Genomic DNA, 6592 nt, shown 5'->3' with positions numbered 1-6592 from the left:
CACTCCAAAACTCCTTTTCTACCAGCTCCATTATCTGAGTAAACAGCACAAGTATTTACTGTGCTATTTATTGAGTAATGGTTCATTTTTATTTTATTAGCTTTTTTTTTTTTTTTTTTTTTTGAGACAGGATCTCACTCTGTCACCCAGGCTGGAGTTCAGTGGTGTCTTCCTAGCAAACTTGCAGCCTCGATCTCCTGGGTTCAAGCAATCCTCCTACCTCAGCATCCCAGATAGCTGGGACTACAGACACATGCTACTATGCCCAGCTAATTTATTGTTTATTTTTAGTAGAGATGAGGTTTCACTATATTGCCCAGGTTGGTCTTAAACTTCTGAGCTGAAACCATCCTCCCGCCTCAGCCTCCCAAAGTGCTGGGATTACAGGCATGAGCCACTGCGCCTGGCCAGTAATGCTTCTTAACAAGAAACTTGCTCCCTCTCTTATCTGAAATTTAGAGGAAACAAACAAACAAACTGCAAAACAAGACCAGCATGTTGAAAGAACATCTAAACTTTATCCTTGGAGTCACTACTGAGGTTGTTGATAGTCTTTCTGGGGGCACACGCTTCCTTGAAACCCAAATGAAATATGTTGGGCAAGATGCTGTTTGCCATAGGTATAGGGTTACATAGTCAGACAAAGTGTGCATTTGCATAGAAAAATCTTTGCTGTCACAACCACAGAGCACCCACACTTAAGAAGAACACACTTGGAAGAGGTTGTACAAGACCTGGAGGTGTCAGTAAGAGAAAATCCAGCCTTCCAGGACAGTAAGAAATTTAGGGGTAATGTGTGGCCACTTTTGTGATATGGAAATATTTTTATTATTATATAAGCTTCCAGAGGTTTGATCAGAAAACAAAGATGTAAATGGGCATGGAAGAAGGCTATTCTTGATTCTTGTTTTCTGTCCGCCACCATTGGCAAGACTATCTACTATGCGTAGGCATGGGAACCAGTTAAAGAAAGTGTCGATTCACTAGAGCGAAGCTGAGAACTCAGTGGCCTTTGTCTGTGGTGAATGTATCCGGAAAGGCAAAGAAGAGAGAGATTCTCCTGTGGGGTTTCTCATCTCCATGGCGGTAGGTGCTGACAGCTTCAGAAGGGTACTAACAGGGCCAAGAGAAAAGCGCCCTGAGATGCTCAGCTACGGTGCTCTTACGAGATGAAAAGGACATGGGGTTCAGATCTGCACTTCATCATCTTTCACTAAGGTAAGATCGTGTCGTGGATTAAAAGTGTTCCAAGCCTGAACTAATTGCTTGTCTGCTCTCTTAAGCTCATCCTTTTTGCATGTATCCCCGCTAATATGCACCTTTATGATGCTTTTTTTGGCTCAGTAGTCATGCTTTATGGAGGCATGGTCTACGGCTGGGAATAGGTTTTCTTTCTCTCATATATCTCTGGGGAATGCTGAGCCAAACAGATTAAAAATGTCAGTGCCATTTGCAGATCCATTAAGGGAAGTAACATTCAGAGACAGAGAGAGACTAAGAGGATGATGACTTAGCCAGCTGACATAACTTACTGACGTGGAGCAACGTGGAAGAGGTGAATCTTTCATTTCCTGTGGAAAACAGTCATTCATAAAACCGTCTTTTTTGTATGTCTTTGTCACTCTTCCACTGTTGCAAAGTGACAGCAAAGTAGCATCGCGAATTTGAAACTGTGTAATAAAATACGTTGACATCAATTTGGGATTAATTACATCTTCACAACTAAAAATATAGACAGAAGTGCTGTAAAGACTCTTTAGAAAAACAACTGCTAAAAGGTAATTTCAATAAATAATAAGCCCTTCAAGCATTGAAATCTGACTAAGTATAAAAGCATGGGGCTTTTGAACTTTTAATGTTTTTCTTCTGCTCATTGCTTTCTTTCAATTTGTAATCTGGACTGTTGCTATGGAGTAAATAACACCTACTATATTCCATGCCTTCAGGTTTCCGTTTCACTAGAAGAAGTGGCACAAGTTGAAGGAAGGCAGCTTATCCATGTGAAAATTCTAAGACAGTATAGATGCCTGGCCATGGGTTTAGCCATAAATGACTTACTTATGAAACATGTTAAGCTTTTCTTTTTAAAATCCCTCCCCGGCCTTTTAAAAAATTTCCCATGAATCTTGAAATAATCCTGAGAATTCAGATGGAGTGCGGGTATTTTTTTTATTGTTGCTCAGAAAATCCTTGATCCAGTCTGAGTGTTCTGTTATCATTGAGCCATATGCAGAATTACAAAATGAAAATGAAAACAGGTCAGCTAAAATTAAGAAGTCAGTGAAATGAGCAAAGGCACAGATAGTACCAAAACATGGGTCAGGATGATCTGTCCTGTTGGCCTGACAAATATGACTCACAATTATATTTTTTTAAAAAGATTAGAAGTTCTGAAAGTCTACAATCTGCAAGGTAGAGACCAAATTGGCTACGCATTGGCAGTGTGACCTTCCCCCAAATTACTAAGCTCCTCTCTGCCTCCTTTTCGAAAGCCTTTACTAGTATCTATATCTTAGATATTATTTAATTTCATTTGATAATTGTGTACCTGACACACAAGGAGCAAAGGTAAATGGAGACAATTATTGTTAGCTCCATTTTAGAGAGGAGAGAAACTGATAGAGAGTGATAGGGGATTAATAGCTAAGCTCTCAGTAATATACCAAGTGGTACAATTCCAAAGAATACATGTTTTGCTCTCCAGAAAATACAAGCCAATTGCAATTTTGTAATGAGGAAGGTGGAATACTGTTGCAATATCAAAGGTGCCTCTGGCAATTAATACCAGCCCTGACCTGCTTCTGCCATGGTTTTCTGACCTGCAATATTTAATCTTCAGCTTTCAGACATCCACATTCCACTCCGGACCTTGCCTGTCTGGTGAGCCCAATCTCTGCAGGTCAGCCATGCAGCTGAGGTGAGGGAAGGTATGTTGCGATGGGCTGGCATGAGGAGTCATGGGGGTCGAGCAGAAAGTTATGGCAAGAGACATTATTTTATGTGTGCATAGTTTAACAGAGACACATAATGTTCATTTTGATCTTTATTAAGAGGCCACATCAGAATATCTGCTTTAAAGTGGTTTCTCCTGATGGTTTCTTCTACCATTGTCACAGTAGCTGCCTCAAATCAGCCAAAGTAGAAGTTGCTATTTTGCTTGAGAGCTTAAGCTTCAGGCAAAAACTACTGACATTTATGAGATACCTAGTATTTTACAATGCTATCTGATTTAATTCTTAGAATTGTCCCTTTTAAAAAGACAGGGAACACAGAGGTAAAACAACTGCTCTGAGTTCACATAGGTAAATTTTGGAGATGAGATTCAAACAGAAACTCGACTGACTCAAAAACCAAATCTAAGTGATGAAAGTAAAGGCACTGTTTTGTTTGCATCACTTAATAATCCATCTGGAATCACAAGTCATGATAAGAACCTAATAATCCATATCATCAAAACCTGAGCTTGGGTCACCTTCAAGATGCAACACACCCAACATCACAGTGAGATTCAGGGGCACCCTGAAACACAAGAGTGAGAAACAGAAACATCTATCCTTAGAGACTTCCCTTGTAGCCATTCTGCTGAGTCGTATTGTTTTAATTGTTGCTCAGAAAATCCTTGATCCAGTCTGAGTGTTTTGTTATCATTGAGCCATATGCAGAATTACAAAATGAAAATGAAAACAGGTCAGCGAAAATTAAGAAGTCAATGCAATGAGCAAAGGCACAGATAGTACCAAAACATGGGTCAGGATGATCTGTCCTGTTGGCATGACAAATATGGCTCACAATTTTAAAAAAAATTTAGAAGACTCAAGTCTTTTGACTTTATTGAGAAGCTGAAGTCTGACACTGTTTATTTCCAATCTTCTTGGAAAGACTTTCACCACTGCTTATTTCATAAAATTGGGGTGCTATTTACCAGTTAATAAGAAAATGGCATAACATAAAACCTTTAAATACTAATGTTAAAAGAGAACTTCAGAGTTTTCTAATTCAGCCACCTAGCAAACTCAGGAAGCTCCTCTTTAAATTCTTCAAGTTGATTATCCAAATTCAGAGTTAATACTCAGTAGATTGTTTCTGTTGTAAGGTACTAACAATAAAAACATTCATGATACAGACATTAAATCTACATCCCTGTAAAATTCATAAGCAGATTCTAGCCCCGTCCTTTGTAGCACCGTAGAGCAGGGCCCCTGTCTCTACTGCATGAATACAGAGTATTCGTAACTGCATTCAAGGGTGTGACCCAATTGCAGCCAGGGCCATGTTTTGACTATCTCAGCATACCTAGATCACAGTACAGGGAACATAGCTGATATTCAATAAAAGCTTTGAATATGCGAGTATATATCATCTTTAATAGTTTCTTCTCTGTTTTTTCTTTTTCCTGATTTCAGACATCCACATTCCACCCTGGGCCTTGCCCGTCTGGTGAGCCCAATCTCTGCTGGTCAGTCACGCAGTTGAGGTCAGGGAAGGTATGTTGGGATGGGCTGACACGAGGGGTAATGAGGGTCAAGATGAAAGTTAGGGCTAGGGACATTCTTTTGTGTGTGCATAGTTTAATAAAGATGAATCGGTCATTTTGCATTTTGATCTCTATAAATGACCACATCAACATATCTGCTTTAAAGTGGCCGTGTCCCAGTGGCTTCTTCTACCATTGTCACTTTTGAAGGAGGGTCCTGTTCCACTCCATCACTATAGTGACCTCTATTAAACAAAAGAGGTACCAGGAATCAAACATTACATTTCAGATGTGAAGTATCTCCCAATAAACCAGCATTCACTACTTCCACTGGGAATTCTCTGTGGCTAGAAAACTATTTTTGTTGAATCTTTGCCTTGATTTTCTGGGAAAGATATATTTTTAACCCTATTCACCTTCCTCCCTCCCTTTCTCCTTGCCCGTTTTTGCTAGCCCTCTGAGCTTGACATTGATAGCTGTTTAGTATCATCAGTTGCCTAAATTTCCCTGCTTCTGAGTTTCTCCAGTCCCTAGAGCTGAGGGCATTTGATTCCACACGCAGGCCCCTCTGCTCTAGGCCGTGGGACGGGTCATTCCTAGAACTCCTAAGTGAGTGGCTACAAAACTCATCTCAGGGGACTCAGTGAGCATTTCTTGCAGTGAGTTCTGCTCTGAACCTGTGCTCCAGTCCTAGTGACTAAGGGTTGTTTTTTCCTGAGTTCAGGTCCAAATAGCCACCATCACTCTGATTCCATGTCCAACAGTTCCTTTTATTAGTAAGGCTTAAAACTTTAGTAATAAAATGAGATAAATTTCTCATGTTTTTTTTTTTCCCAACATGTATTATCCTATGATACTGAATAAATATCCCAAACTAGTTAAGCTTCAATTCTTTATCTTTAAAATAAGGATAATATTGATCCCTTGTTCTCAGGGTAACTGGGAGAATTAAACATATTTCATGCGCATAAAATGCCTGGCACATAAGAAGTGTTTCTCTCTGGCTGATAATTGCTATCTGATTATCCTCTCTCAGTTTGGAGGTCCTAAACCCCAACTCCGTATCTGGATCCCACTTACTGTTTTTGCCATACCTATTTGATGCAGACTTCTTACCTACACAAATATCTACATACTGCCTATTATCCCTTTTCCTAACTTCCCCAACACTGGGTTTTCCCCCCTTTCTCTTCCCCTGTTCTCTCACTGGGCGCCTGTTAAGCTGATTAACTAAAGCCCTGCCCCCTTTACTCCCTGTTCCAGCAGCTCAACTGAACTTCCATCCTTTCACAATCATAGCTGGATGTGTCCCAAGAACAGAAAATGCCACACTCCAGTGGGCAATCCTAAACTCTTGGCTTTCGACCTTAAAAGTCTGGCCATTACATTGCCTTTTAATCCACGTGTCAGATCTAATAATACTTAGTTGAAGATTTACTATCTTCTCCCTAAATAACTGCTCCCAGCCGCTGGGATGATCCTCGCAGCTCCCCAGCCCCACAATCTGCTAGCATGGAGCTGTGAAAGCTGTATTCCATCAGCAAGGATCTCCCAAGGCTAAAAGACCCAGAAACCTGGCTGTCCGCACCTACAATGTTAGGAAATACACCCTCTTCAAAGGGGAAGGCACTGCTACTACTTAAACAGTTCTCAATTGTGATGACAATACATACTTCAGTCCTGTAAAGTTTCTCCAGACAGGAAGATGGAAATGTGCTTTTCTGCTTCCCAGTCTCAGGCATTCTTTTCTCTCTAATTTGACATGACTAACAGACTCTCCATCGTCACCTGTTATGGTGTGAATGTCTCTTCATTTCATTAATACAGGGCTGCCGCTGACATAAAGTGCTTTTTTGTTTTGGGTCACTCTTCTGTACCCCTATCCTTCCCATATCTAATAATCACCATTATTATATTAAAAGGCAAATTTCTGATCACAGCTTGATAGTGTCCTTGAGACAAACAGGACGACTTTCTGTCTACCCAGTGAAAACAGACTTTGGTCCTTCACAGCGATTTCACAGACAACCTAGAGCCTACAAGGAGACTGGAATGTTGATCTCTAACTCTCAGATCAGGAACCAGACTTACACACCTACACACTTCGTGCACACACAC

At 40.5% G+C, this 6592-nt stretch overlaps 1 protein-coding gene across 2 annotated transcripts in view; it reads left to right on the top strand.

The window, feature by feature from the left end:
- Positions 1-1138: 1138 nt before the first annotated feature.
- KCNJ16 (potassium inwardly rectifying channel subfamily J member 16) overlaps positions 1139-6592 on the top strand; it is a 30446-nt gene continuing 24992 nt past the window's right edge. Inside the window, exons 1-2 of one of the 2 annotated variants that reach the window (XM_055241471.2) lie at positions 1142-1218; positions 4404-4484. The gene's annotated coding sequence lies outside the window, so the exon portion shown is untranslated. Of the gene's footprint in view, positions 1219-4403; positions 4485-6592 lie in introns of both variants that reach the window. The other variant, XM_055241469.2, reaches the window with a different exon arrangement.

Source organism: Symphalangus syndactylus, chromosome 14, assembly GCF_028878055.3.
Source record: "Symphalangus syndactylus isolate Jambi chromosome 14, NHGRI_mSymSyn1-v2.1_pri, whole genome shotgun sequence".
NCBI classification, from domain to species: Eukaryota; Metazoa; Chordata; class Mammalia; order Primates; family Hylobatidae; genus Symphalangus; species Symphalangus syndactylus.
This window is presented reverse-complemented; position numbering and strand designations above follow the sequence as displayed.